The sequence below is a fragment of the Armigeres subalbatus genome, chromosome 2, assembly GCF_024139115.2.
Source record: "Armigeres subalbatus isolate Guangzhou_Male chromosome 2, GZ_Asu_2, whole genome shotgun sequence".
Lineage (NCBI taxonomy): Eukaryota > Metazoa > Arthropoda > Insecta > Diptera > Culicidae > Armigeres > Armigeres subalbatus.
The window spans coordinates 311896753-311907821 of record NC_085140.1 but is presented as its reverse complement, the minus strand read 5'-3'; the positions used below and the strand labels follow the sequence as shown (position 1 = coordinate 311907821).

The following is an 11069-nucleotide window of genomic DNA, read 5'->3' as shown; positions in this document are numbered from 1 at the left end:
CTAGAAGTTACGTATTGCTGCTGCAATAATCTCGCCCATGCTGCATTCTTCTCCTCAACTAACTGCTCACATTTGCTGAGATACGGTAAACATTTTGCCGAAAATCAGCAATAAACCAAATTTCATGCCGAAGCTCAGTTCTGAACTTTACTGAGCTACAGCGGTGCACGATTTTGCCGAGTTTGAGAAAGAGGAAGTTAGTGTGTTGATTGTAACTTTACAGTGAATTCAAGAATACGAATTATGATCTCAAAAGTGGTCTTACTTGCTTCAGTATCTCGTACTTGACTAGACTAAGTCTTACACCGACTTATTGATTATGGAAACCTCTATATTCTTCGTTGTCAAAAGAGCGTGGTTTTTGAATAATTTTCTATTTCCTGTAGCTTCTAAACTCCATAAGACGATACAGACTTTTTGCTGGGATTAATACAGACTTATAAAAATTGTATCTGGCATCCCTGCTGTATGTACCGTAGGTGATGAATTGTGTTAATTACAAGCAGCTGAACCACAGCTCAGTACTGCTGCAATAAACCTTGCTGGCATCGGTGGGGAGAGCTATGGATGCGCGTAAGACGCCACCGAAATGTGTCTATTGCAACGAAGGTCCTCCACATGCTCTGCCGTTGACGTCATACAGCGCCGAAATCCACCAGAAGCGTTCTTTTCAGTAGCGTTCTCGACGAGCTCGCCGAAATGCTGAGGAGGCCGTTCACCAGTTGTTTCTGACACCATCTACTCGTCTCTTCCTTTGGACGATCAAGATACTCTGACTCGAAGTTGAAATGGGGCTGGTTTCAAAGGCTCAACGAGGAAAGGAGAAAAACTCCAGCGTCCCTCGAAAAAGCCTAGAAAACAGCCTCCAAAGTGAGCCCCATTCCAACATGGCGAAATCAAACGCAGGTGGAACTCAAAAACGTTCAACTTTTGTGATTTCACATCAGGATGAACGAGAACATCTAAAATCCCAGATGCTCGATTTCTCAACCAGAAAGAGAGCATAGATAGCAAACGGATCAACCTCCAGGCAAACGGATCAACCAATGTACACACTTTCTGGCGTCGTGGAGCTCATCCTCAAATTTTTGTATGCTTCCAATCCCGTGAAGAACATGGTCAAAGGTTCTTCCAATTCTGACCTCTCCTGAAGCAGATGGTTCAAAATGCCCTCCCTCGAGTCATCTGTATCCTCGATGACTAATTTCGTCGATAAGGCTCACATGATTTCGATTCTACAGTGGAACTGTCGAAGTATTCTTCCAAAATTAGATATTTTTTTAATTTAGTTAACAAAATAAAACGATGTTTTTGCTTTATGTAAAACATGGCTAACACCAGATGTAAACCTTTATTTTCCCGATTTTAACATCATTCTCGCGATCGGGTAAATCCATATGGAGGGTGCTTTTAGGGATCAAAAACAACACTCCTTCTATAGGGTCGATTTTGCCGATGTCAGGCACCGAAGCTTCGTGCATGTCAGGTGACTAGAGGAAAAACTCAGTATCGCCTCGATATATCTTCTCTCCAAACACCGCGATATCTCGTAGAGATCTCTCGGACATCTGCTCGGTTATGCCCGAGCCACGGTTGCTCTAGGAAGATAATAACTCCCACTGAACAGGCTGGGGGAACAATAATATACCTCTGCGACGACTTCAATATGTCAATTTTGAATACAAGAGAAGTTACACGAGTGGCTTCTCCAGCAAGAGATAGCCGTCTAGATCTTTCCATTTGTTCGAGCTCATTATCGTTGAACTGTACTTGGAAGGTGGTCCAAGATCCCCATGGTAGTGATCATTTGCCGATCGAAGTTTTAATTTCCAATGGACATAATCAATATGCTTCTATCGACCTCTCACATGACCTCACAAAGCACATCGAATGGGGGAAATATGGGAGGCCATCATTGATGGCATACAGTTGACAGAAACACTTACACCGCGGGAAGAGTACCAGTTTCTATCTCAGTTGGTTATTGACAGCGCTCTCCATGCTCAACGCCGGCCGGTGCCAGGAGCTTCGGTTCGTAGGAAACCACATAGTCCGTGGTGGGACACCGCGTGCACACAGCTTTGTCGTGAGAAATCCAACGCGTTTAAGAAATTTCGGAACACGGATCGATCGTTCTTCACAAACGGTACATTGCACTCGAGATCCAGTTCAAGAAGCTGGTCAAAAAGAAGAAACGTGGATAATGGCGCACTTTTGTTGAAGGTTTATCGCGCGAGACCTCAATGAAAACTCTGTGGACCGTCGGAGAAGAATGCGCAACGCGTCGTCCGTAAACGAAAATCGTGAAAGCTCGTCGCAGTGGATACTCGATTTTGCGATGGAAGTCTGTCCGGATTCGGTGCCGGTGAAACAAGTGTCACGTGATGCTTTTCCTGATGATGATATAGATCGGCCCTTTTCGATGATTGAATTCTCGCTTGCTCTCCTTTCATGTAACAATTCTGCTCCAGGGATGGATAGAATAAGGTTCAATTTGCTCAAAAACCTCCCAGACGTCGCGAAGAGGCGCTTATTGAACTTGTTCAATCAGTTACTGGAGTGCAACATTGTTCCGGATGATTGGAGGGAAGTGAGGGTGATAGCCATCCAGAAGCCCGGAAAACCCGCGTCGGATTGTAACTCGTATCGCCCCATCGCGATGCTGTCCTGTCTTCGGAAACTGTTGGAGAAGGTGATTCTCTTCCGGCTAGACAAATGGGTTGAATCGAATGGTTTGTTGTCAGATACACAGTTTGGTTTCCGCAGGGTAAGGGAACGAACGACTGTCTTGCGTTGCTTTCTTCAGAAATTTAGTTAAGAGCAAATGGGCCTCCAATATTTTTGGACAATAAGGGGCTTTTGATTCAGTTTGCGTCGATGTTCTTATCCGACAAGCTCCACGCTTGTGGACTTTCTCCAATTTGAACTTCAATTATTTTGTACAGCAATTTGGTTGTCAGAGAAGCGTATGAGTTTTTCTCATGGTGACTTGGCAACTTCACGAATTAGCTACCAGGTCTCTCTCAGGCTTCATGTTTGAGCGCTCTTCTTTACATTTTTTACGTGATGAATGTCTAATGCCGAATTGCTTGTTAACACAGCTTGCGGATGGCTGCGTTGTATCCGTTTCGGGGCCAACCGCAGTTGATCTGCAAAGACCATTGCAAGACTCTCTGGACAGATTTGTCCGCGGGCTACCTGAAGCTGGGTATTGAGTTCTCTCCGGAGAAGCTGAGATGGCTTTCGTCTTTTCAAAAAACATAAGCCAACGAAAGTTGCCGCTCCAACTGATGGGTAAGACAATGTCACTCTTGCGTCTTCTAAATACCTTCAGGTCTAGTTCGACTCGGGAAATGCACCTTCTGAGAAGCACATTACGTATCTGACACAAGGGCTACCCGGAAACGAATCCAATTTCATACGAACAATCACGGGAACATGGTGAGGTACACCCTGAAGATCTTATCACGTTGTATGCCGAACAACAATTCTGTCGGTCCTCGAATACGGTAGTTTTCTGTTTTCAGTCCGCGGCTAAAACACACGTGTTGAAGCTTCAGCAGTTCCAGTACCGCTGTCTCCGTATCGCGATTTGCATGAATTCGACTCCATACCGTGAGCCTGCGTGCCCAGGAATACTGCCCTCTGACAGATCGTTTCGCGGAATTATCATCGGTTTCAATCATCGAGAAGCTGCCTCGAAACAGCCCTCAATCTCGATTCATGAGTGGCTTTACCACTGGTATATGACGCTGGAAGTATCTTCGGTTGACACCAATCGTGCTAATTTCTTAGACTTTTTACAGTTCCTCTGTGCGCAGTCTGTCCATGAAGCAAGGGGTTCATGGAATACCAGACTTCCTTCATGCAGGTCATACCTTCAATTATTTGCAGAAGTAAATACATACAGGCACGCCAGCGAGGGAGAAGCTTTTTTACCAGACAAAGAATGGATACAGCTCCACTGGTTTCTGTGTTTTTTACAATTTTTCATAGCGCCTACTTTAAGCTGAAAGAGCCTGGTGTCCAATCCGTGTACCGCTGAGCCGGCTGCTGTACACTATTCATTGACATATCCTTCCTCATTGCTAACCGATCTCGGGAAATGGGAAAGCGGACTCTTTAATAAGATGGAACTGTGGAAGGTGGTATTTACAGCAAATCACCAGTGATTTTTCATTGACCGTCAGGAAATACATTGATCAGGTGGCAAACGGTAATGGACAAATGGGAAGTTGGGTAGATTAGGGCATTCAATTCATACAGGTGTCAGAAAGCGTCCATGGTTCAAATTTAAATATGGGACTTGAGACTTGTTCGTCTAATGTCCAATCACACTACACTTTTAAACGCACATTCTTTTTTTCAGAGTGGAGCTCTCAGTGTAATCTCTGTATTGCTGCGAGGATTAATTTATGTCGTGTGGGCGAGGAGAATCGCGGCCCTGGATCCTGCATTAACTGGGTATCTCCGGATCCGAGGGAAATAGTCAAAGCCTATTAGGAGAAGTGTTGGCGGGCCTTGATCACAGAATACATGTCCTTCGTCAGCCAATTTTGTAAGAAGGTTGACTGATAAAACTGTAATCTTAGTCTGCTCATCCATTTGTCTGTCGAGCCGTACCCCATAACAGATATGTCTTCCTCTTGTTGTTCATTTCAATGTCTGTCGTTAACCCCCTTTCGTATGTCTTCCTCTCATTTGTTGTCTCCCCAAGAAAATGTTTGTTTGTCCTGTTACAGATGTGGAAACATCGCCATAAGAATGTCAACTATGTGAACATCGGCACTCCAGCAATTACTTAAGCATCCTAGAGTTAGCTTCCTTTTCTTCTGTATTGTTATATTCCCTAACCTCGACCAAATCGCGAGTCATTCGGTTCCCCAAAACTAACACTATGTATAAAGAAATGAATTGTCGTTATGGAAACATCGGAACATCGTGCCACTCAGGTGCACCAATTGCAGTCAGACAACGTGGACGACCCAAACTGCTAGATCAGCAGTTTATCCGTGCCTACAATAACCCCGCGAGCGCGTGGCGCGTTCTCTTTCCTTTGGCAGCTTTGGGACAATGCGGTGAACTGCTGTTATTAGTATTATTAATAAAAGTGTTTAGAGTAACCAGTCTTTTTAAAAAGTGAATCCATATCACGATTCCCATAAGTGGTGTCAGAAATGGGATCGTTAGGTGTTTAAAAAGTGGTAAAAATCCCGTCACACGCGAACCTGCAACGACGTGATCATCAAACCCCTTGGATGTGGATTTCATTTACGTGAGTAACTCATTTTTATTATTTTTTATAAAATAATCCACTAAAACAATGCCAGAGACCAGACAGTCAGAGATTGAGGCGCTGAAGGCTGAAATTGATCAACAGGCATTTTGATGACGTCGGGGAAATACGTAGTATATTTTACTTATCCCTGATCCCATCAGAACCCTATCGGAATTTTTCCGGCAGTAATGAAAGAATCTCAAAGCTGGACATGACGAGTAAAAGATAAAGGGGGCCAACGGCCGGCACGATTCACTAAGCTCTATGTATATTAGAGCGATTAAAAATAAAACTAGAGGAGACGCTCGCGCGATTGTATCCTGATCAGTGCTGTGCACCATCACCATCAACACCTTTTAACACCCTGATATAGACACGCTTATTCTTACCGTTCATCTCACCTCTCCTCAACCATCATAGTATTTTCGTATTTGTTGTGACATGCCTATTGAAATGATCGGATTTAAGCTTCTTCCAACTGTCATTCTCCAAAATATAAAAGAGTGGCACGATACAGGAACCAATCATTTCACTTGCCGTTTCGAAAAGATACTCATCACCACTTCAATTTGCAAAGTTGTATTGCCATTGGGCCGATACGCACATATAAAGCTTTTAAATTCGTGTGAAAAATTAGTAAAAGCATAGGCACAATATCTTGTGCAGCAGGATTTACGGCACCGCATATTCTTCGCATCAGCCTCATCGAGCATCGTTTGATTGGTTGTCTTGGACGCTCTTTTGGTGCAATGATGATGTTTTATCGCACTAGAAAGAGTATCATTTTAAGTTTTCTATGAATGGCCACAAAGAGCATCCTGACATTGCACATTGTGCCTCGATCACTGATACCATTGGTGGTATCAAACAGATCCCTGTTAGAACAATACGGTGATCGGTTTGACTTTGGCGACAAATGTAAGCCGACACTGTTTAACATTAAGAAAAGTGATAAAAAGCTCACTGAAATTCTTTTCAACGGTATGTAAAGGAGATTAACACAAGACTAAAATCTAACTTGAATTCCAACTCCATCACAGGAAAGGAAATCCTTGAATATTTTAACCGTTACTCGATATCTCGACAATATCGGAGGAATCTTTATCCGCTATCATTGTTATATTATCCAAAGCCTTTAAACCTTAGAAGATGGCGCATACGAAGTCAGTTTAGAGCATAAACCAGAACGCGGAAATTAGATCTAGACCCACGAAATCTCAATTCAACAAATTTCCCAACAAAAGCAGTGCGGCCCTCCAGTGAACCCTAAGGGAGCATACAAATTCAAAACCCCCATACCCGATGCAAAAACAAAAATTTAAATCAGAGAACGAAGTAGACGTAGATAACGACGACGACGACGATGACGATGACGATGAGGATGACAATGTGCAAGGTAGAGCGATGCAACCCAACGTGTCAAATTTTCGCTTAGAGGAAGACGATCTCTCAACAACGTAAACAATACCGTTTATTCGCTACAAGTCTAATAAAGGGATGTGAATTTCTTGATAGACACTGGAGCGAATAAATCGTACATTAATCCGGAGCACGTGTTAAAAGTTAACGAGGCTAACCGACCTGCACAATGGTGACTCAATCAAAATGGTACGTTGTTATTGATAAAGTATTGCATGTCAATATGTTTCCTAGAGGCTGACAAAACGTTACCGTACCACAATTCAAATTCCGCCATAACTTTTTCTGACGGTCTTATCGGATATGAGAATTTGACTACTATGAATGCCAAAATCGATACCAAGTAGCCATGAACTTTCTTTGATTGTCAATATAAAATATCCTTTAGATAAATACTACCCTAAACAAGAACTTTCAGGAACAGACGAAAAACCTCCTTAGAGATACCGACCTGCAGACAGGGCATTCTCGGCTGAGGGAAGAAATTATTTCGACGACAGATATCACATTACGACCTGGCCTTTATACGTAGAAATAATCGTGCCACTGTACACTTATTGTTTACTACTAATAAGCCAAACTGAGAGATTAAAACCTTTTGAGAATGAACGTTTCTTTTCTCAACCAACATGAAACTTTTTCCGCAACAACTTCCCTGCAGAACATTTGAATAAAGAAGAAGAAGAGGTTAGAATTATTAGCCAAAAACTCTTCGGCCCTTCAAGAGTAAGTTTTTCTTCCATGATGGACAGAAGTGGATTTCTACCCATCAAATAAAAAGCACAAAATAGAAACCGGTGAAAGTAGCCCCATTCATAACGAACTTAGCAAAGTACCCATACCATTTGGGGAGAAAAGTAAAGTGAGCAAATTCAGAAATGTAAAGAAAAGAAATATCAGCGTAGTTGGGTTGAATTATACAGGAAACTTAGACCAATTAACGCCAGCAGATAGATATCTCTATACCCTGGAGATCAGCGAGATTTTGGATCGCCTTGGAAAAGCCTGGTTATGTACTGCACTCGGTTAGCCAGTGGTTTTCACCAGGTAGAGGTGGAGTTAGAATGATATTCCAAAGACGAAATACCATTCGGGTTCGAAGAATGCGCCCGCGACATTCCAACGTTTAATCGGATGCTGCTACCACGAAACATCTGGGGGACCAGATCTTTCGTCTATATGGACTTGACATCATTATCTTTTCAACTTCTTTAGATGAGCATATGAAGGACGATTCAGAAAATCTTACAAACCCTTAAAGATGCTAAACTTAAGATACAATACGATAAGTCTGAATTTCTTCTGTAAAGAAGTAGAACTCCCTTGGACACATCGTCTCTCTACAGACGGGTGAAACCAAACCCAAAGAAAGTTGGATGAGGCAATTAAAATTAATTGGTCTCTTACCGAAAACATCAAAGAACTAAAGTCGTTTCTCGGAACAATCTCCTACTACCAGAAGATTTGTGCAGGATTTGCAAAATTACAAAACCCAATGACTACCCAGGTAGAGAAAACCATAAGCATTCTAAATAAGCCGTCAACAAAAAGTGCATTCTATAAAAGGCTACCATAGGCTAACAAAAACTTCATATACTGGCTGTATAATAACCTATATGACCGAAAAGGCGAAAAATAAAGTGCTAATACAATTTACCCTGGGTAGCCAACTTCGTGTAAGAATAAATCAATTACTACCAATCCTCGAATATGAATCTGCCTTTTGCTAAGTTAAAGGATATCCTTAGGTACAACACTACTTTTTGCTGCCAGGTTATCCAGATTTTAAATCAGACCATGTTAGCCATACTAACTTCTGTTGCATCAAACTTCTGCTATCGGCTGCAGTACTGACGCAAATGGTAGATGGACACTGAAAAGACCAATTGCGTACCTTTTCGCGAACACTGACAAAGCAGAGGAAAAGTATTCCGCAACTGCGAAAGAACTTTTAGCTATCTATTTCGCTGCAAAGAAATTTCGATTACATTTGTGGTACAGAAGTTTCTTTATTATTTACGGATCACTGAGCCATTGACGTATGAAATTAAATTAACAGATGCAACAGGACGAGTAACTCGTCAACGGTTATATCTGGAGCAATTCGATTTCCTATTGGTTTACAAGAAAGGGAAGCAAAACGTGATAATGATGGATCTCGAATACCTCAAGTGTGGATGAATCAAAATAAATTTACAAACCATTTTTAGAAAGAACAGAAATTACACGAAAACGATCCCTATATACGGGCCGGAAATCTCATAAATAAATTTAGGAAATCAGCTCATCGTTCCTTATTACCAATAACAGAAGAAAGTCCCTCCATTTATTACTTTTTATCTTTTCAGGTTATAGTAGACACGTGTTCCACGCGAAAGAACAACTATTGAATATTCTTCAAGCTCATTTATCTCCAAAATGTAACATATAATCTTTTTCTCCCACCTAACATTGCAAAATTGTGCTCTGGAAATTCTAGGTAAACATTTCCAAGGGGAATGCGAGGTACAATTCTGCAATCATAAGCTTCTGAATCTAATTTGTAAAAAAAGACCAGACGAATTTGATAATAAAAGGTCTATTTAATCATAGAAGTTGGAAACTCACATGAGGAGAAATTCATCAATCAGTCTTTACTTCCCAAACATGTCTTCAATTGTTAGGACCTTTGTAAAAAAAATGCAGAGATTGTGAAATACGCGCTAAATATGGGCGTCATCCCTTTAACACTACCGTCACACGTAGAATCTACCAGGAAAGACCTTTAGAAGAGCTCTATTCTTGGACGTCTACGTGAAAGAAAACTCGAAAAGTTTCTAACAATTATAGACTCCTTTTCCAAATTTGCACTTTTCAATTTTGAAAATCATTAGCGAAACTTCAGAAGAAATCACGTCGAAACGCTCATCAAGCTAATTCAAAATTTTTTGGCCTACCGAAACAATTAACTCATGCGATCAAAGCCACTTATTTCACGCAGTCAAAATTTTAAGAAATTTCCTAGAAACCCATGATTGTTGCCGTTCACTATATACTAGCAGTAGCAACAGTAATGGCACCATCGAGGAAGGTCTCCATAATACACTTCTTTTTAGAAATGTATGTAGCCAACTCGCACCGGAAATTCGACCAACTTTCACTTTACTTCAAGGACTGTCAACCATGACGACTGCCCTTTACAACGACACAAAACATGCCACGACGAATTTAGCACCGAGACAAATAGTATTTGGAAACTCCACGTCATTAGACTTACAGGACATTAACCTAACAAAACAACGTACTATTGTGACAGCAAGAAGAGACAATATTGTATTTGAGGCTAACAGACATAATTCCAAAATCAAAATACATGACAAAGACTATGAGGATATTGGAGACGATAAGGCTTTAGTTAAGACGAAAGGAAAAGCCTTTCCTTTTAGCAACGGATATATAGACTAGTAAATATCAAAGAACAAAACGAAAAAACAATTACGGACGCAACAGGAATCAAAATTCATAAAAATAATAGAGGCATTCCACGGGGGCATGTCAGTCGATCCTGAGCGACCATTTCGAAAATATTTGAAACTCTGCACAGTTTTTCAATTTCATCTAAATCGTCATATCAAATCTTCATATTGAGTCACGACTAACTTTTCAAAAGGGTGTATGTGAAAATGGTTCAAAAATATTTAAAAAGCTGCACAGCAAAAACGGAATGTTCGATTGTTATGATTTTTTCAGCAAAGTTAGACAACTAAATGGTGATTCTTAAGAAAATGTGCACAGTAAAAAAAATTTTTTTGCCTTCAAAAATATCATTTTGTCACAAAACTCAAATATCTCAAAACCCTATTTTTTTCGAACGTAATTTTTTAGGAAAACGGTCCATTATATATTAGCTATCTACCATAAAAATTTGGTGATGGTAAACTAATAAACAAAAAGTTATGACATTTCAAACATTTCACAATTTTCACATTTAGTAAAAAAATTTTTTCTGTGTAAGTTATTTCGAGAATTGCAGTTTGATGCAGATTTTATTGTTAAGGACGTGATTTAAACAAGTTGTTTTCATGATATTTTGATTTAATTATTCATAGCATCTATAAGAAACTTAGACACGATCCAGTGTTGTGATCAAAAGTATTGATAGTGTCATAATTTTCATTGCACGTGACTGGCGAAAATTCTTTTAATAGTGTTGAAACCTGTTGATAATAACGTTGATAGAAACATATCAGAAATGTTATTTTTAAGACAAAAGCTGCAAAATCAAAGATTTATATACACGTGTACGTCTATAGTTTATCTGCAAAAATATACCTCTTAGAGAATAGACTTTATGATCAGGGAGGAAACGGGTATCTTCAACAACAACAAATGC

The 11069-nt window shown here is 40.5% G+C and overlaps 1 pseudogene; it reads left to right on the top strand.

The window, feature by feature from the left end:
• LOC134209861 (microfibril-associated glycoprotein 4-like) overlaps positions 1 to 6739 on the top strand; it is a 15627-nt pseudogene extending 8888 nt beyond the window's left edge.
• The last annotated feature ends 4330 nt before the right edge of the window (positions 6740 to 11069 follow it).